At 40.0% G+C, this 21,861-nt stretch overlaps 1 long non-coding RNA gene across 1 annotated transcript in view; it reads left to right on the top strand.

The window, feature by feature from the left end:
* LOC113031571 (uncharacterized) overlaps nucleotides 1-21,861 on the top strand; it is a 64,899-nt gene that overhangs the window by 21,758 nt on the left and 21,280 nt on the right. The window contains exon 3 of the long non-coding RNA XR_003273749.1: nucleotides 11,621-11,735. This is a non-coding gene — a long non-coding RNA (uncharacterized LOC113031571). The remainder of the gene's footprint in view (nucleotides 1-11,620; nucleotides 11,736-21,861) is intronic.

Below are 21,861 nucleotides of genomic sequence, written 5' to 3'. Positions count from 1 at the left end.
CTTTTTTGCTCATAAACATACTTAGTTGAGTCTTGAAAATGAGAAGCTAGCTGTCCTTTGGTGCCCTGGTCAAGTAATAAAACGTCTAGACACCAACTAACATGAATTTCCCTTAAGAATTAGTGTCATCGGTGTGAGAGACCTGCCCTGCACTCTGGGGTGCAGTTTGAAATACTGTCTTTAAATCAATGCTCACCTCTCCACTCTCCCTTTAATTGAACTTTGTTGCCTCTTGTTAAGGTCTTTAGTCTAAGAAAACAGTCCTTAACTGTAATGAAAGCAAATCAAACTTTCTTCAAACAAGTGTTTGGCTACATGTTGCTATGTTACTACAAGAAAAACAAAGAAAGAAATACGGCTCGTCTATAGCTTCTCCACCAAAATTCACTAAGCAAGGAAACTTAGAAGATTAAACAGTTAAGTAGGTAAAGCGGAAACTAAACAGCGTTTACATCCACTGGTGACTAGGGGACATTAAAGAAGGGAAAAAAAGGCAGTAGCTACAAAGAGCAAAGGCGTGTGCGAGGTGGTTTAGATAATGGCACTTTTCCTTTTTATTTTATACTGTCAACAATTGGCACTTTGGAGGGAAGTCCACGCAAACCGTCTCCATGTATCATGCTGCTCATGTTTCCAGAGCAGTGTTATTGACACAGTAAATTAAAGGAGGCACACATCAGGTAGCTGACAGATCCGAGGCATCAACAGCAAACTTATAATCGCAGCTCTATCACAGTGGGTGAGTTTCTCTCCCTTTCTCCTCTTCTTTAATGTTCACACTTCGCATTTGCCCGTGCCTCTATAAGTCCATTCAGCATTTTATTTTATGGACATCTAAAAAAGAATGCTCTGCTTTATTGCGAGCATATAAAAGCTCCTCTTACCTGAAAGCATGTTTTTTCTCCTATTTATTATTTTGTGCAGTTTGTACACAAGACAACAATGTAACTCTTCTTAATCTTTTTAAAATTAAATGTGTTTATTTATGCTTTTTATAGCGTGAAAATCAATTATAAGGTATTTTACACAATTGTTGTTCCTTTATAGTTACCAGAAAAATGACTGATCATGTTCGGGAATTTCCTTCAGCTGTTTTTTTAACACAAGCTTGTATGTATTTATTATTGAGTCCTGTGGTTGGAAAACAAACAAACAAAAAAAACAAAAACTGTCCTTCTTTATGACTAGTTGACTTTCCCAGGTCTTACAATAGCATTTTCCTACAGTGAAAAGCCTCTTTAGTCTTTCCACTTCTATAAATTCCCCTGAAAACCTCAGCTTGGGAACGCCACGTGAAGACATCTGTTTCGGTCGTGTCTGTTTCCGTACGTGATTATTAAGTGAAATTACTGCTGTTTAATCCAATATCCCTGTACTTCTCTTATGATTTACGTGTCGTGACTGTAGCATGACACGAGGGCCTTTCATCTCACATATTCTATATAACATTTTCAAAAGCATCTGAGGGAAGAGAGACAAGTAAAGTGGAATCACTGTAAGCATGTTTGCTGTTTATTGTGTTAGCATGTTATGTAACAACATTTAGCAGAAGCAGAATATTCTGTGAGGTTTTTTTTTCCAGTTTCAAAAATCTAGTATGTAAAGTGTTTGGCGATGAGGAGATACCAGTGAGAGACTTGGGGGAAAAAACACAACTTTTACTCTCTAAACGGCGTGGCATACTGCCCTGGTTACCATGGCTATGAGAAGGGTTTGAGAGCACATTAATCATGAGGATGTAGGTTTGGTTCTCTTATTCATAATAGAAGCACAGAAACTCCAGCCGTTCTTTCTGAAGCTAATTTATGATGTTTTGGGACATTGGTTTGTAGATCATGTGGGATAACTCTGAGAAGTAGGAGAAGAAGGAGAGATTCCAGCAATTAGTCTATAGCAACAGACTTTTTTGTAAGGAAAAAGTGTTAAGATAAAGACACTTCTAAATGTTTTCCTATCAAGTTAACTTCTGACCAATTTTTTTTCATATTTAAAAGTTGTGTTGAGTTATTAGCGGATGTCAATGTGTTCCTGTGCTGGAGGTTTTATAGCTTAATGAAGATTAAATGTCTTGAAAAAGTTTGGCATGAGAAGACGTGTTCATTTGCCACAAAGGCACATTTGGCACTCAACCAGCCAGTTCTTAATTGCTCAATCTGGAAATAGTAGATGATGCCTCATGTCATTGCACCTATACATGTCTTGATTAAATGGAGCTCTTTGTGCCCACGCATTTTACCTAGGACAGAGAGGGAGCTGATAAAAATTAGATAATGCATAAAGAAGTATCGCTCACGCTGTTGTGCCACTTTTCTGAGCTGCTATTTTTTCCCGCTTTGTCTTTGGTCAGAGACAGCAGATTGATGACGGCGTGACAGAGTGACATTGCATTCTGGGAACTCAGGACTATGGCCATAAATCCATGGCGATTCAGCTTTACAATGGCCCACTGTCTAGCCATCAGAGGGGTAGGAGGTTGTTACTGCAACACCCTAGTGAGCTGCTAGGGGACGACTATTGTGCTTCCTCGAGGAGGAAAAAAGGGGTAAAATGAAGACACCAGGGGGAAATAGGCAGGATGGTAATGAATTATGAAAAACTAATAGAATTGAAAAAAGAGGAAGGGGAGACAGAAAAACCTCTATGGTGAGTGGAAATTTCCCACACTCTTTAGACACTGTGATTCTTTTCAAGTAGATCTTTCAAATCTGAACCTCTGCTGTATTAGAAAGCAAATAAAACACATGGACAAATAAACACTCCGAGTTCTTTATTGACCTTGGACAACCAGCTGTGTTGTGAGTGCAGCTCAACTTGGCTCTCTACACCCTCCCTCAATTGTGTGTGTGCGAGCAGAACACAACTCTTGAGTATGAGTGCGTGTTTTGTTCAAACTGCATAAATGTGGTACCGTGTTCATTGAACAGCTGCCATTTTACAGTTTGTTTGGTTTTTAAAAAGTTGGAATCCTACTAATTATACCTATTAAAAAATATTTCATGCATGCTATAGTTGCAGTAACACATTCTATTAATTGGCCTTGTAATATTGAGGACTTCACACAATTATATTTACACACAGTGGAGAGGATATGATTTAAATACTAAAGTTTACCTGTGGCAATCCTACGTAACAGTATTTTAAGGCTACAACCCATAAACAGCGTCCCAGCAAGAGTGACAAAAGACTGAAGCAGATCCAATAAAAGCTGGAAGGGAATGTGTTGCATTATCCAAAGTAGGTGGGACACATCTGTGACTACAGCCAGAAAACATCTGAACTGCGTCTGTATCTGTCTGCTGCTGTGATCCGGGTTAACCCCCTCCCTCAAATAACACAACTGAAACTAACGCACTGTAAAGCAGTGAATTCCAAGCAAGCTGATAGCTAACCAACATCTTTTTTTCTCTTCCTGAATAAATGGGCACAATCACTGAGTGGAAAATATTTCACTCCTCTATTTGATCACCACAAAGACTCTTGGTGATTTTGGCTCAGTAATGGGAGCCATACCTCAGCTACTAGCATTCCTGGAGCGCTTTCCTTCTTCTTCAGCGGCTTTACTGTATGTCCTTCCTCCTTCTGCGTGATCGGGCCTGCACCACTTGTCATCTCCCTGGTGGCAGCTTAGATTCTCCAATTTTTAGGTTAATTAATCAAAAATGATTTCTTTTCTCATTAGCCATGCAGTTGGTTTGCAATCTGCAAAATCGATGTTTTACAGATGTTTCCCTGGGTTTTGTTTTTCGAGACGGTGCTGATTTTTATTGGGTATAGATTTAAGAGGGTGCTGAGGGATTGTGAGTTAACTGAGCTGCACACAATCACACACACACACGCAGCCACAGACTCACTAAATGCATATTATAAACAGTCACAAGCCCAAACAAACACCTGCATGAATACAGGACAAAAAAACAATCGCATTCAAACTCAGCTCGGCTCGCGCTTACTTCCTTTCAGTTGCCCCAAATCTTAAGAAAATACAGTGTTGAATGTAATCTGCTCATCTAACTGATAGAAAAACAGCAGCTCTCTCTTTCTCCATTTTGGTTCGCCTGTATTGAGTCGATTGTTGCCAAACCCAGGGGGTTGAGCCACACACACTCTCTCGCTGGGAAGCACTCTTTAATCACGTAACAGCTTCTGGTTCTAGTTCCTGTTGGTTGTAAACAAATGTAATGTTGCATTTCCTGCAGTCTAGACATAACAACAAACCTGGCAAAACCAGAGAGAGGACTGATGGCGGTTGCTAAGGAGTGGCTGGCACAAGTCGCCAATCCAGGGTCTGTGGTCTGATGGAAGGAACACAGGGGTGAAGACAGCTGAGGTGTTGGGCATCGTCTTTGGTGTTATTTTGAGCTGTGCATCTCTGAGGAATGTCACAAGTCTTGGGTGAAAGCTTGTTCAGCGTGCTATTTGGTTTAACATGATTTTTTCCAGGTTTTAAAGACGTGTACAGTACTGTACTTTGTAAACATTTACCCTTTTTTTTTTTACCATGTTTCCACTTATATATTTCTGCGTATAGTAGTTATAGAAACTTTCTGAGTCTTCTGTGTGCCCATTGTGCCATCTGCTATGCAGTTGTTCTGCCGTGCCTGTGTGTTTGTGCCTACATTTGTACTTGTGTACACCAGTCCCCACCCACCGTTCCACTCAACTACACAGGAAAAAGAAGATGAAGCAGAGGAGCAAAGGAGCCCAAAGAGAAATTATTATTGATTTAATCACATAATCAGCCGCAAACACTTCAGGCCAAGATAGCAAATCCATAATAGCCTCCCCACATAACCACCTTTACAAATTTACCATCAAAGCCCTCCACGCACACACCGCAAACACAGGAACCAGGGGTCACCTTCAGTCGCTGGCAAAATATTGACTTTCCTAATGCTTCTATATGTTTTTGAGTTAAGCGTTATCAATCACCGATAAGGGCTTGATGTCTCTGAAACATAACTCCTGGTTGAGGGATTACAGCATCGCTTCTCTCGTCATAATCTAAGCATATCTTTTCAGACAAAAGGCGAGGACGGTAAAATCAATTTCGTCAGAAGCAGACATTTCCCACTGTGCCTGGTCTGGCCTGTCTTTAGATAAAGTACACCAACTCTGCGGTAACCTTTGAGACATCATGAGTTGTTTTTGTAAAAGCTTTGCTGTTAGCGCCTCAAGGAAAAAGAGTTTTAATTAACACTGGGGGAAAAAAACACGTATTTTCTTTTATTTCTAATCTGATTTCCCGGTTTTACTGAAATTATCTTAAAACTCTAATGATGCATATCCTTTAAAGTACTGTAATAAATTATAAATTAGTTTTGTTGAATGAATGAATTTCACTCCTAAAGTCAAAAACAAAAGCACAAATACAAAAGCTGTTGTGTCTTTTTTGTTTCTATTAATTGTGCATAAGGCAAAAAAAAGTTCTTCTAAAAAAAGTTTTGTTTGAGTGAATAAAGACCCAACAAATGATAATTTGACGTCAATAGGCTGAGCTCTGTCTTCATGAAATAAACATAAAAACACTTCCAAATTCTCTCCCTGTTTTCAGTTTGTTGCCAAAAAGTAATTTAAAGCACCCAATGAGAGTGGGTTTTGTTACCTTGAGAGCAGCTGCAAGGCTGCTGTGAGGAGCTCGGGAAATCTCTCGCAGTCTTTCGACAGTCTGTGCTTATGGCGATATTTGTTTTCCAGAGTATGTTTTTCAGAGCATGTACAATAGATGGACAGCCTTGCATTGATATGGTCCAGGTCCAGGGCTGTTTATGAAACTACCTCTGAAGGTTTTGGTGCTTAATATTTCAATGAAATCTCACTGTCATTTGAAATCATGCTGCCTGCTTTAGGACACAATCGAGGTACAGGAGTCAAAAAGTAGATGTAAGATACAGTAGACAAGTATTTGCTCGGATTATCGACAGTTCTACATTTATAATAACTGCGGTCTGCCTTTTTATTATTAGTATTAGTATTATTATAGTAACCAAATAGCTGGATTTGAACTAAAAGCAGGAAGAAAAAGTTTAACTCCAACTGCTAATACTTTACTTCTGTATGACTTAGAAAGCTATTACAGTCTATACAATAGTTTAGACTGTTTGAAATCTATTGTTAATTTCACCCATAGCAGCTGCTCACTGTTCAGCAATCTAACTGTTTAATAATAAGACCCAAACGCTAAATTTTCCACAATTACACATATGAAGGGAGGGGAGAAAAATAATCTAAACCGCAATCTTAACGTGTATTATGTATATATGTGTTACTTCAGATGGAAATGAACATTTAAAACCCTGAAATATCTGCCCCACTCTGTTGTTCGGTACACTAAGGCACACAATTTGTCTGATTTTGTGTGGAAAGCTAACAATGAATCTGATTCAGATTTCAACACTCCATCAACATCCATCTCTCCAGTGATCTATCCATTCAGTCGCCTATCCCTGTCCATCTAGCCCAGGGCTATGGAAGCCTAATTGTTTACCAAAGGGTTGCGGCTCATTTGCTCCTGGAGATTGGGCCTAATTAACACTAACTTATCTGAACACCGAGGAGCGCTGTCCACTCCACTTTAATCTAATCTGTACTCTTTCAAAAAATAATGAGATCATTTACACCTCATTAACGAGCAATGTAATGTCTGGGCATTAATCATAATGATTGCTTATCATTTCACTTTGCAATATTATCTCCTCTAATGAAACTGTTCACACAACTGCCAAGAGGGCCTTAATTGGTCGTGTGAAATCACAGAGCACCCAGCAGCTTGCCGCACCGTGTGTGAAGTTCTAATTTGCATGGGTGGGTGGGGTGTGGGGATTTGAGGGGTGGGCACGAGGGGATGGCATCACTTAAGAACACACAGAGAAATGCACACACAGGCACGGACGTGATGGAGTAAATGGAAACGTGGTGGGATCGTTTAATAAAGTGTTATTATTGCGTGGTGCTGTATGCAGACAACAATGCAAGGAAATTTGCAAACAGTCCGATGAGGTCAAATAAAAACCTTAAACTTGATATTGTTTAGACTTTTTCCTATTTTTTAATGTTAGGTCTCAAAACTAAATATATGCTTCTGATGTTTGCTGTTCCTCTCTCTGGCATAAGATCCATGCCAGTGGTGGGTGTGATTATCCAGGCGACATGGCATCCTGACTGATCCCAGCTTTGTGCCACCACCATGAAGCCCAAACAAGAAAAACACCCATCCAATATCCCCGTTTTTGCATTGTAGCCTCTTACTGTATATCCACCCAGCTGGCCATCCCCGGCAGCCCGGCCTCCTGGAGGATATTTTAATACCAGTTAGAATATATCATCCCCTCCAGTGTGTGTGCGGACCACCTAAAGAGGCCACGCTTGACTGGAAGGAGGAGAGCACTGAGGCTCCTCGGTGCCCCGGCTCCCTAGGCTTAGGAGGGCTTAGGTGCGGATGTCATTAACTCTTTCTCCCTGGTCAGAATGGCTAGCTGCTAATTGTGGCCCCTGGTCTGTGAGCTGAGCTTGTGTAGCTAAGGAGAAAAGGCTTGCCGTAAATTGAAATCTGAGCAGCGTGTCTGAGAATTGGGGTGACTTCCATCCCGTGCAGTTTTAAGACACAGTCATAATTCCTTCTGGGCTAATTTTATCATCCATAGAAACATTATTTTTTCTGTTCACTGCACCAAAATCTGTCACCCTTTTCATATTTTATTACACTGGATCACAATTCCAAGTAGCCAGTGACCACAGTCATTGAGTTCAAGTCTGCCAGTCTTACTAAAAAGCCTAGACTTGAGTCAGGTTGGACATTTCTTATGTTAGATTTGGTAACTAAAACTTTTTTCTTACTTTAAAAAGCAGCTTTACTTTTTTTTTAAAAACCAGTAGGCATTTTTATTTTAACTTTGTTAGAACTGGTACTTGTTGATACATGCAGCATTCATGGTTTGCACTATCATGACAGGCTGACTCTCCTCAGTAAATCCAGCCACAATTTCTGATTGTTAGGATAGAACTGTGCACGCTGTGTGTCTGCTGTTCACTGAGCTTTACAGAAACTAGCTTAAATGACAACTTTACCACGAGCAAATTAACACAACAAAACACCTTTAAGCACAATTCACTGGGCTACACACTGAACTTAGAAGATAGTATCAAAGTATCGATCCTATTGTGATAGTATTTTGATAGTATTAGCATTTGTATCGGTACTATCAATATCTGGATCAATCCACCCACCTCTACTGGGCAGGTGAGAGTACTCTTTTTCAGATGCCAAGTGATGAATCCAGATGAAGCTTCAGTAGTTTGTTTAGTCATTTGCTCGTCTTTGATAAAAACACTAATGCTAATTCTGTCTTTTTAAATATATATAAATGGTACCTTTTGTTTCATTTCACTTATATTTTTTGTAATGAAATAAGGCCTCTGGTATCTTAGTCCCAACATGTAATTGGTAATCATGCAGAACTTTAAGGTTCATTGTAAGATTAATTGTAATGCTGAGGACATAATGGACCCAGTTAACATGCAGCTGGCATGCAGATTCAAAAGTGTCCAGGATGAAGTCAGGTCCAAACACTCAGGAGGCCAGCACAAGTGTAAGGTGTCAGAAAAGTGGTCCAGAGATTAGTTTCATGTACCACAGTTCTGCCTCTCAGTGTACTTCCCTCCTACTATCAATCCTCCCTATCGTTGCCCCTCGTCTCCTCCGCTGTTCATCAGTCTGAAGCTAACTGTCAGCTCTTCTCCAGCTTATTAAAGGCTCTGGTTAACATCCGCTGTATGGCGGAGTCAAACGCCTGGGCTGGTATAACCACGTGCTGATATGATTTATTCTCTCCCCGAGGAGCCTTCTAATGAACAGAGATGTATGCTCAGCAGCCCCGTACATGTAACCTCCGTGTGCTCAGAGGACGGCTGCGCTGTAATATGATAAGTACCATGTCGATAGCCTGTATGATATGCTAATCATACTAAAACACGGTGCCTCGGGCTCTCCCCGTGTTTATTTATGAAGGCTTGACCTGAGGGAGAGCAATAATCGGCTTTTCTCTGAACTCTCTAACCCTGGGAGCCAAGGGAACCGCCAATCACACACATCTGAGTCCTATAATTCCCTCACCTCTCTCTCGCGCACTCTCTCGCTTTCTCTCACTCTCTCCTGTCCTTCTGTTTCCCCCTCAGCTCGAGCTGAAACGGTAGATTTATGCAAACGGCACAGAGTGTGCATTTTCCTGCCCACATTTGTCGAGGGCCACATGTCAAGGGCTCAAATCATTAAACTAATTATTAATTGGGACTGACGTAAACATGCTGTCAGCAGCCTCACCGACTTGACCGTGTTCTCAGCTCAAATATAACCCATTGATTTGATGTGGCAAACATTTAGTCAAGACATCGCCACTCCTCTGATGCAGAATACATTGCAAGTATTGCACAAATATACAATTTCTTTTTGTAAACAACATTTGGTGAAAGTAGAAGAAATACAGCCAAACTGATATTTTACGATGACATGTGATATAAGTGTTTGCACGGCCTTATTACATTTGCTGTAGTAAAACCCAAACATGAATATTCACATCGAATCAGTGTCAAACTTTTCAACACTTCGGTACCCCTTCGCTTCAGCTTTCCGTGCCTTTGACTTTGACTGCCTGCGTCTCGCTATGGATTGTCTTCTCATGAGTACAGCTCTCCCGTCACTGCAAACATGAGGCTGTGCAAATATTTTGAGGGAGAAGACAGGCTGGTTTGAATGGCTAGTGGATACACAGCGTGGAGTGGATATTGCTAACAGTGTGATTTCCTCATGCATTACCATTTTATTTATTTATTTATTTATTTTTTGAGGGGTGACCACAAATGACGTTGAGTGTTCAATAAGCCTATTTTTCATAAAGTCTTAGTCACAACGTATTAAAAATAAGTAGAAATGTGTCTTGGGGTAGGGTGTAAATCAGAGCTCGGGCCTTGCATCTGTGAGCTAGGAAACAAAGGTTTGTTTGTGTGCCTCAATCACTCTTGCTCATGAAAGCAGACACTTACTTGAAAAAAAAAATCCTTCTCCTTTTCTTTTTTTCAGGGAAACACTCTAAACCAACATCCTGGGTATAAATTTGCAAAACGCAATACAGGCTTGATTGTGTGTTGAGTGGATGTGGGGTGCATACGAATAGACCCTGTACCCCTGCCTCTCTCCTCCTCCAAACAGTCCCCCCCCCACCACCACCACCACCACCTTCCCCCTCACCTCTTTCTGTTCTCATGCAGCCAAGTAATGTACAACAAAAAAAGCACAGCTGAAAGTTTTTTTTAAATTTCCCCTTTGTTTTCTCGTAACAGTTTTGAATTCAGAGTTCTTGTTTGTGTTTTAACCAATCGGCATAAACCAGAAGCAGCAGGTGTTTGCAAAAGTAAAATAATAATGATGATTTTCAAAGGTTCATAAGCAAAAATGTAGTTAATATATAGTTGTACGACAGATCGCGGCACTGAAAACACTACTTCAGAAATAAAAGAAATTCTCAGCTGCTGCGTGGCAATATTGGATAATTCCACTTTAAGAGTTTCCAACTTTTTGAGCTCACACTGTTCACGCCTCCAACTTCAAATGTAGCAGCCGTCATCGCGCCATGTCTTTGGCATTTATAAGACAGGAGAATAACTTTAAATGTGCACTCTACAGTATCATAGCGATGACCGAGTCTGGGAGAATCTGAATGCAAACTCTGGGAACAAGTGAAGCTTTGGCACTGTCACCAGGTCAGCTCAAAACCCCCTCCAAGCCCAGCCCCTCAGCACCAGGTGTTCCCTTGCATTCAAATGATACTCTTATTCATAGACTGTCCCAACTGGAGTATTAAAAACTAAAAATTTGCAACTGAATGCTGATATAATCCTGGAAATATATGTCTCCATTAAAAAGTAGCCCATTTGAAGGAACAAGGCGGTCTTTGTGTGGGGCTTTATGTATATTTATCAAGGCGCTAAAAGGGAACCAGAGGTGGGGGTTAAGGAGAAGGGGATAAGGAGTAGCAGGGCAGACTTTCCAACTGTTTACATGTTAATTTCAAACTTAACAGCCCTTGTCCTGGAACTATTTATACACTGAATGCAAATTAATTTCGTCTCCCTCTGTTATCGTCCTTTTTCCCCCTTTTTTTTTTAGCAAACACTTGACTGTTGATGGAAAAATGCTAATTAATGGGTGCTTGGAAAGTTGGACTAACTGTGCCCCTGGATTTGAACGACAGGTTGCATTTTGTTAATATGAATGCGACTCAGTTCCATTTTCGGGTTTAGCTACATCAGGTGTCAATAATGACCTTCGTCCTGAAGGATTTTTGCATAGTGTTACGCTTTTATTGGTGGCACTTTTTTTGATTCAGGATGTTGACTCACCAAAATATGCAAATGTTGAGAAAGAAAGCTGCCTGCCTGGATGTTGTGTTAAAGCAAAGTTTAATAGAAAAGTGCTACCTACAAGATATTTTTTCAAACCACTTGTTTCATTTTCAGTATTATTTTTCACTGTAATGTAACATAAAGCTGTCTTTATTATTACTTTCTTATTATTAAATTGTGAATATTATGCTCCAAAATAAAGTTTCCATTTTGCTTTACCCCACAGGTGTGTGGCATGTGGAAAAGTGTGCAGACACGATCAACATGTGACTTATCCTATAAACGCTCTTGAACAATTGCCTTGCTAATCACATTATGGATGCAGTAAGCTCAACAAATTGGTAAGTACACTTGCCTACATCTTTGGGGTGCTCTCAAGCAGATGAAGCTACAGCAGATTTGAAACTGCTGAATCAGTGTAGCACCATTGTCATAGCAGTTTACTGGTTCTGCTGTTCATTTTTGGTTGATTCTTTGAAAGTAGCTGCCGAATAACCGAGAGTGTCATCTCTCTGCCGATGACGCTTAACTATAGGTAACTAAAGGTTTTCACCTACCTGTAAGCAGAATGTCATAATATATCATTTTGGCTGTTTGCTGAATACTGGAGATATAAATATTCCCACAGATCTGCGAATCTTATTTGCATTTAAGCAGAACCACAAATATTTCAGGCGTTCATCTTGAATCAAAATGGCTTAGTCCCTAGAGTAGAAACCGACAAGCAACCTCCTGGCAAGCTCAGTTCACTGACTGGTTGGCAAATGGTGTCTGGACTTTGCTAGCCTTTACTGGACTTTGCTAGCTCTTACAAGGTGAAATTGGTCACAAAGAGCGTAGCTACCCCAAAAAACCTCCAAAAATCTATGATTTATTTGGTTGCAGATTGGCATGATCATTCGCAATTTGCATGTAAGACAGTGAATTTCCTCTAAACCTTAACCATCTAATCTCCAAGCTGTACAGAAATTTGAAGAAGGGTAATGCCAAGTGGAAGTGGAGAACATTCACTTTCAAAGTAAAAGTTGTGCCTTATTGATGCAATATTTTATCGCAACGGTAAGGTGCAACATTTATTTTTAAAGCAAATATTCTCCATTTCCTCTCTGCCTAGCACTTTTCACTACCCCTTGGCAAATCGTTTATTAGTGTTTGCAGACAAGTTGGCCTCCTCCATGCAAACTGGTGGCAACCACAGCAACCTGCTAGTGACCAAAACAATCCCAAGGAGGTTTTAATGCTGCACCATTTATCTCTTTGCAACCAATTTCAATTCACACTGGCAACTGCCAGCCACCTCCAGCAACCACTCATCAACTAGTTGTAAAACTCTTTTCCTTCAAGACCAGTAACCCAACTGGTAACTACAGGTCACCTGAATGGGGCTTTAGCAATTGATTTCATAGCGACTGCCAACAACCTCCAGCAGCCACCCACACCTGGTTGGGGAAGACATATTTTCCCCCCACAAACAGTGTTTGCCACATTTGCTGACTGGACTCTAGGCCTGTGTGACTGGCCCTTAACGACTTAACGAGTCAAACCTTATTGGCATTTTAATATTTATTGAATTGAAGTTTTTCTAGATGCTAGTTACAACCCGTTATGCCTCAAAAACAAAGTTTTAAAAGCTTTTTCGATTTCATGGAAGTTATATTTCTACCATTATCTTTGCTGTTGCAATGGAGTCTTGAGTGCCAAATCTATCTCTTATAATGTCTTGAATATACTGTTGTATTGAAGAGAGCAGTGTCATTAAAATCACTTGGTTTAAAACCGAAATAAAACAAAGAACAAAGGAAGAAAGACTTAGAGACCGAGAGAAAGAGAAGTTGATATGAAATGTGGTCAGCTGAACTGCCATGGCAACTGGTCAAGAGTCCACAGAGAAGGAATGTGTCTAATGAAATGTAACAATACCATCCCCCCCGCTCCCCCTCCTCGCTGCCCTCCCTCTCTCACTTTGAGTGAATGACTGAGTATGTTTTATGGTTGGAGTGCACAGGCTCGACTGCCGCTTTGTTTAGACGGGTTTCAGATGTTTGGCTCATTGTGTTTAGGTTGTGCTGATTGTTTTTTAGGCACATTTGAGTGAATAAACAAATGTCATCACTTCAGCGCCATCCTTCAAGAGCTTTTTATGTCAGTGTCAGTAAGTGATAAAACATCTTTTCACGAGCGCATATTTTCGTCCTTCGTCCTCACTTGATATATTTTTTTTGTTTGCTTGATACGAGGGAAATGGTCTCTTAGAGTGAATAGGATATCAATTAATTATACAGTCGTCAGAGTCACAAACCAAAGTGCAATACTTTAAGGGTATAGAAATTTGGATGAAGTGAAAAAGTTGTAAGAGCAGTTTGAGTGCTTCTTGTAATTACAATATAAACAGTAAAAAAAAGGCCTATTACTGAAAGCACCCAAGTTTGAAAATAAACCAATGAAAAGAGATCAGTTACTAAAGTACTATATGTTGAAATCACTCAGTTATAACATGAATGTCTAAACCTAAACATGTTGGAAAATTCATAGCAGATGCTGACTGGTTTAGCTGGTCTCTCCTCATAAACCATGCATAAATCAACCATCACTGCCGCCTCTTTCTTTCTGTCTGATTATGATGCTAATATCACCACTCTAAACAAAGAAACAAGCCCAGTGACAGAAATGAGAGACATAACGCTTTTGTTTACAAAAGAGGGAAAGTATAGAGGTATTATGCGGACTACAAGACTGTGGGGCAGAGGGTGATGTCTACAGAGAGGTTGGATCGGCCTGCTAACGTGATCACCTGAATTATGCACAAACCATTGTGTCCAAATATCATAAACCGAAGCACGAACATCCCACCCCTCCCTCAAACATGGGTCGAAATTATTATTTATGTGGCTTCAGAGCTGCAGAGAGACAATTAGTCATATTCGTATGCTGAAATTAATTGAGAGAGATGCGGGAGATAAAGACAGAGAACAAAGACAGCTTTTTGTCACTTCTTTCTATCTGACAGGGATAATTAGATATATGAAATTGAAATTCCTCACTGGGGGGTCCTATTGACAACACTGTTTTCTGTTTCGCTCTTATCCCCTGTTTCTTTTGTGCTCCTGTTTATGCTAATTTGGACCCAGTGTTTTTCCCTGACCGCTAAAAGCTGCATCCTCCCCAGCCTTCAGATTCAATTCATGTAGAGCAGAGAGTAGCCTGTCAGCTATTCACAGCCCTTTACCTGTAACACAAGGACTCGGGGAATCAGTTTCTAATCAGCAGAATTTAAATAGCTGATATATACATGTGTATGTGTCACACTGTGTGGAGCTGCAACAGTATTAATTAAATGAATTAAATATTTAAAAAAAAGATTTTATTTTATTGGATATGTGTTATTATAATATTTCAATTCATCTTTTTTAAATTCAACTTTAATTTTATGTCTCATTTTATTTTATATTATTGTTTCCTTGGTTTGGAGATGTCACCACCCGATAAATTACAAGTCGCAGGCTTTGTGACACCAGAGATATTTAACTCCAAGTTCTATAACTTCCAGTTTTCTAGGGGGCGCCCATGAGATATAAGTGAATGGAGCTTGTTTTGTTGTAATTAGGGGTGGGGGTCTCAAAACTATATTACAAAGTTTCAATAAAATTTGCAATAATATTATTTCTGGTGAAACAGGAAAAAAAAATACTGAATAAGGTTTTATTGATGCGTGTGGGCAGCAGCATTTATAAGGGTGAGTAAATGCAGGGCATTTCCATCCTTCTTTTCCAATGAGCTGCTGTCAGTGATGACACACAACCTAATTCAAAGTGTGATTCTATTGCAACAAGGTGCCAACAGCAGAAGCAGCAGCATTATAATGCAATTGTAGTGACACAGCAATATATCCAGTGACACCGCTTAAGTCAGATGTAAGCACAAACGTAGCCTAGGTAATCTTTTTGGGGGGGGGGGGTTTAAATAAAAGTAGATGATAACACTTTAAATTTGTAGTTTCACGGTATAAAGTAGCTTAACCTTGTGAGGAGCCTGCACAGCATGTTTTGTCTGGGATGTTGCATCTTGGGTCAAGCCCCTGCTTGTCTCTACCTTGTCTGATAACCAGCTGCTTCTTTTACACTGATGTAAGCTACTGCCCTGTTATAACAAGGCTTCTCATATTTTTTGTAGTTATCTTTTGATAATGGATGCCATTGAGGGAGGCTGTCCTTTCGTGTATACGTAAATGGATATTCAGTATAAAAGTGCTAGCACAATGTTAGCATTTATGAGACTAAATAGATTAAATCAGTTTTACTGTAAGATAACAGATAACACAATGATTTAAAAATGACACTAACACACTTACATTCACTCCTTTTGTAAAAAAATAGTGTAATATAAAATATTTTTGTTTAGAGGGAGCTAAACAAGTTACCTTTGACTGCTAGCTGTGTCAGTAGCTAGCCATTGTTAGCAGGCACCAGTGTGTGCTTTTGAACTTCAGCATTATCTTTTATTCTGTTAAACCATTTGCAAAAAAACCCCAGATAAATCTAATATAACAAATTAACTGCTGCCTTTACACAGTAAGTTAATAATTCACACTCACAAACTGTATTAGTTACACTGGCCAACCACTTAAAGATTGAGAAGTAGAGCGAACAAGCTTCTTGAATAACTTGCTTAAAATTTTATAATTTCATCTATATTATACTTTACCTGCTACGTTGCCTATTTTCTAATGCCCCACATAATGACTTGAACATAAGTACCTTTGTGCATTTTCTGAAGTTCAGTCCTTTGGTTAGCATCATGTGAACCACCCTCACAGTATCAGAGAGGAACATCTGATAAAAGAACATTGTGGTTTTAGTGGAATTATGGGTTATGTCACCTTTCACCGCAAAACTAGAAGGGGCCTCTCAATAGTTTTCCTCTCACATGAGAAACAACCACTGTCATGTTTCTCACAAGTGAAGGAAACTGCTAAATGCCACAAAAAAGACCAACATAAAAATGGATTAAGCTGACAGCGTGAATTAAAAGTGTTCTTGAAATGAAAGAAATTGTATGATGTACTGTATGTATGTATCTACCCTTTTTTAAAATTTGTTGACTGGTTTTGTGCTTATTTACTTATTTATTCTTTTATTGAGAATGTTTTTTTTTGAGAAGGTTGGTACTTCAGCTACACTTCTGCTTTTATTATTGCACATGTCTGCCCTGGTTTCATTTTTAAGCATAAAGATCTCATTCCCAGAAAGGACCTAAGAAGCGCACAGACACTTAAGATTTTTCATGATAGATTCTCCATGTAATTCAAATATTTTGTAGTGTTTAAGCAATTAAAACTCAAAATTCAAGTGACGTTAGACTATTGCTTTTAATTTCCCCACTGCCCCACATGTCCCTTTCTTTTCAAAATGATTGTCTTAGAGATTTATATAAAAATTATATACTTACCTGACACTGATCACTTGCTGACCTCTTGCTGATCTTTTTTTCCTGCTCTAACATACATTAAAATACTGGCCTGCCATTATGGATTGTTTAAGACCGGAAAAAGAAAAAAAAAAGAGGATGGTGCATGGTTGTTAGAAGGGAAAGGAAGGCAGGATGGAGATATGAATTGAACCGGAAAGAGCCTTGTGTCTAATGCTTGCCACATTCGCTCTCGAATGAAGGTCTAATTACCCATCGGTATTTGGTGCCAGCGTTCCCAGGTCCCAGCAGCCCCTGGCCCTATGCAGGCACTGAGTGTCCAAAGCCAGCTGCCTTCCAAACACTTGCAGGTAAACAGGCCGGGCTAATAGTCCTACCACAAGGGAGCCAGATGAAAGAGCAGGAAACTGCTGCCAGAAGCCCTGAAAGGATTTATGTAAAGACGTAAAGACAGGAGATGCAGGGATGTAGTAGCAGCTAACCCTATCTAAACTTACCTATCTGTTTGCTTAGATGATTCTTTATGACTCAAATCGCAGGCCTAGCGTAGAGGTAAAATTATTATAAAGATAACATAAACATTATAAAGGCATGTTCAGACAAACATATGTAAATGCTTTGTGTATACAGTGTATCTATCATGCTGGCAGTTATTGCTTTGTGAAGGTCACAGTGTAGACTTGCTGTAGTGTGGAAATAGAGTGCAATTTTGATGAGCTTTACTGAAAGAGGATTTTTGAAGGGGTGAAGGTAAAGAATTACTTGAGGATGTGGAATTATAGATCTGTAGAAGAAAGTAAAAGGCAAAAGCAGCAGAGACTTTTGCTGACTCTAAGTCTTGCTGGTTCACTTGCATGCAAAGCTACGACAGTTTGATGTGTCACATATGTTCACTCTGAATAACCGCATGTCCAGATGTGAATGTGTTTGTCAGGGATCATATCCATTTTCTTTTGTAGTGTAAACTCAGTAGCAATATCTCCTGCTGCCAGTTTAAAAGTGTAATATCTGTGAGCTGAGGAAAAGTGAGCAGTCTTCTGTGTTGGATACGGTTTTCATGAAAGGGCCAGCCAGGGTGGGACGGGAACATCGCCAATCATGACTACTCCAGATCCATCCTGAGGAACAGGAATTCCCACAAGCTGGATAAACATGCACTTTGGTCGAGAGAGCTGGGTGCTTGATAGTCGCTCTCTCATCTTTGAACACGGACATTCTCTAGATATTGATTTATTTTCAGAGCCAAAATAAAATACGGTGAGTTTTTCTGGGTTTTTTTTTTTGTTTTTTTTTTCAAGTGAGAGAGGAAAAGAGATGATTAATGGAGTCCAAAATTTTACAGCCTTTAGCATTACTTGAGGTTTTGTTTCCTAGATGGCATGTGCCACTATCTGATGGCTTGGGAAGGACAGAAGTAATATGGCTGCCACATGTGAGAGGACAACATGCTACTGCGGTTGTCCAGAGAATGTAAACTGTGTTTATCCTAATGGATTCCGACAGAAGCAATAATGGACACCGGGGCTAACTCGACTGACCACACATTTGAATTTTGTTTCCCTTCTGGGAATTTGTGTGTTTTTGTTCGACTTGAGGGTGTAATTTTTTGTGTCTGGCACAAATGGCGCTGACTATATTTCTCTCAGTATTTGAATATATAGTGTGTGTACTTTTGCGGTTGTCGCTTACATACACACACGGGCATTTGTGTTTTCATAAGTGATTACTGTGAATCAACTCTTTGTGCGTGGCTCAAGTCATAAAACAAGAGAGAAAGAACATCGTTATGGTAGTGGGGCACCTCACTAAAACGCTCCAGTGACAGAAAATGAAAAGCTGTAATTCCTCCTGTGAAGTGAAGTCTGACTTGTCAGAGTAAAGCACTTCCTATCCTTTTGTTCAGATCTCAAAGGGAATTATAGAGGAGAGCGTTAGATATGGCTGTTAATAAGACCAGCGAGCCCTGACCAGATGAATGTCTGAGTGATTTAGACCATGACAGTTGTATTAAACTAATGAAACTAGATTAGTTTAACCTGGAGACTCATATGTTCACAGAAAACATGAGAGAAAATAACATATATTGAACCTTTTATGGACAAGTCAATCAATTAAGCACTTACAGAGAGTAAGTACAATCACCAAAAAAAAAAACCTCACACAAATCTACATATTTGTTTCCGTCATCATCATGATGAAGGAAGCACTTTTTTTTCCCAGAAGTGATGCAATCAGCTCTCATATTGATAAGTAAAGAAGAAGCAGAGGGTTGGGGCTGGGTTAGGTGGGGAGGAGGTGCTTGGAGATCAATGGGCTAATAAAACAAATCGATGGAATGAAACCACAGAAAAAAGTGAAGTCATTAATTTGCAGAGACAGGATGATCCCACCAACCACATGCATTGATTAGAAATGAGGTCTGTGGAGAACCTTCAGGGGGTATCATATTAGGGAAGGGAAACAATGGCCCAGGTGGAGTGGTGGTGGTGGAGGTGGTGGCAAGGGGGGGGGATGCTTTCCTCCTAGGTTTTGCTGCTGAACTACTGCAGGAGAATAGGTTAACTGGCAGATCAATGGCGTCTTCAGGGTAACTCCAAGAAAACAGTGGTTCTGTATATGCTCTCCAATGTACTGTCAACACATTATCGTGACACCTCCTTTTTTAAAAGCAAAGTGTACTCAAGCATGATTTTGAAATTCAATACATCATATAGTACAAAGAGGTCCGCAAATAAGGTCAGAGGTGAGAGCTAATGTACCATTTTTATCAATATTGTTATTGTTAATCATGATTTGTCATCAATAATATTGGACTGAGTTATATACACTGCAGCCTCTTCCACGGCACTGTGAGAGCAGTGGAGCTTGCATGATCTGCAGTGTAGAAAAGGACTGCTTCAATACTGGGAGTGGTACTCTCTCCATATTGTGACTGTGTGAGTGCATAGGTTGCAACAAATGTTACAGTCAGCCCAGTCTCTTTGCGAACTATTAAGTTTGTCCAAATTTTGGCCTCACCACCAGTCCTTTTTTGGGTTGTTTTTTTTGTTGGTTTTTTTTTTGAAATTCAAAGAAACCCTTGACGCAGGGTTCATGCAGACACAGCATAGCTTTTCTGAAGCCGTTTGGCTGAACGAGAGAAAAGAAAAGCAGGTGATGTGAGATTGACGACTTAAATACTTCATCAATCAATGCTGCAGCCAATGTGTTGTTTGGTGATTGGTGGAGAATTCAGGCAATCCATCTTTCCTACCAGCAACTGACATTCAAGATTCTCCTCAGGTTCTCCATGTATTGCCTTTATTTCTTTATTTCCAGGGTTAACCTAGGCTGCAGAATATGTGTGTTTGTGCGTGTTGAGGTGGAGGGGGTCCACGCTCTCCTTTCATCTGTTATTAGAGTCTGTTAGACATGTATGCTGCAGCAAAATCTGGCACCCACACACACGCAGGAGTACAACACTCAAGTCAGCTCATGAGCAGCCCTCCCATGCTAACGAGATCGTTTCACAGAAATTTGAAGGCATTAGTGTAATTACTGTAATTATATTTAAATGAGATTATACGCAAGACGACGGGCAACATCATCTTTGAAAATGTGTTTTAAATCGCGTGTCGTCTGGTCGATTTTTTCTTGCAGGAAATTAGCTGAATCGCTTCATATTTGAGTTTTGAACAGTTCACAAAATTCAGAGCGCAAATGCTAATCTGGTGCAAAAAACGGCACCGGAATTTTCACGTGTGGAAAAGAAAGAGAAGATATACTGTCTCACAAAAATTGCAGGTTTATATTTTTTTATAAACCATTTTCTAAAACGAGTGTTTTAGACTCAAAACGTGTCAAATCAAAGCTGATAATGTAAGAATTTCTCCTGCCACCCACCCCCTGGATTTCTGCACCTTTAAACCTTGCAGTTTATTTCCTGACACATTATTCTTTCTTTTTTTCATCTCACTGTCTTCCCCCAGTGTGGCCAGAGTAATACTGAAGCCCCTGGGTTTTGCTTAATTAAAATACATCCTTTTTCTTTTCCCCTCGGAGTCCAGGGATAGAATAACTATGCAACAGGGTTAGCTGTATTTAGCTCCTTGAGGAGTTACCCAGTGTTGTGTCAGGCAGCCACTCACAGCTAAATCAACAACAGAGAGCAAGGGAAAGAGAGAGAGAGGGTATAGTATAGGAGGAAAAAACAGGGGGGTACTGGAGGGCTCCCACATCGTGTAAACGCCTAGCTTTTCACACTGAGCGGAATTTTCATGCTAAGCTCCCAGCTTGAACTGAAATCCTCTCACTTATCCTCAAATCCGAGATGAAATACTGTCAGATGTACTGTGATCCAGGGAATTTAGTAGGAGACTGACAGGCCGGGTGGAGAGACATATGAGTGACTGATACCGAGAGGCACAAGTGCGCTTGTCCGTGTGGAGGAGGAGCAGGGAGAGAGGGGCGACGACTGTGAGGGGAGGAGATTTTTATCCGATGATTTGTCAGAGGCACAAAGAGTGACTCGTCTCAGTTAGGTGATGAGTAACAAAAAAAGTAGCACATTGTCACATGATCCAATCATTTTGTGCTACATACTTTGTTAATGTATAATGTATTATTTTATACTGAAATTTAAATGATTTCTTTTCTTTTTTTTCTCCCAAAAAATGTCTGTATTTGATTTGTGAAAGTGTGCTGTACACGGAAACACTTTCCTCACGCTAGTATTGCTCTCATTCGTCAGTCGGATGCTTTATGTGGGGTACTGGGGCTGATATTTGGAGGGTGTGTACATCCCTCATCTCTGAATAGCTCTAAGGCACAAGCAGGAAATGGAGTCCTGGCATTTTGTTTTGCATCAGTGCTCCTCTTTATTAGAGAGGAACAGAATCGACATAGAATTATAATTGGAAAATTGTAAGCTTGCTTTCATTACAATTAGCCAGATCACAGGATGCAATAAACCAATTATTTTACTTAAAAGCAAGTTTCCTCATCACTCTGCAGTGCGTCGCAGGATGTGTAACCTCATCCCACATGGACGTGCCAGTGAAACAG

Source organism: Astatotilapia calliptera, chromosome 11, assembly GCF_900246225.1.
Source record: "Astatotilapia calliptera chromosome 11, fAstCal1.2, whole genome shotgun sequence".
NCBI classification, from domain to species: domain Eukaryota; kingdom Metazoa; phylum Chordata; class Actinopteri; order Cichliformes; family Cichlidae; genus Astatotilapia; species Astatotilapia calliptera.
Note: the sequence above shows the minus strand (reverse complement) of the source record. Positions and strands in the feature narration are given on the sequence as shown.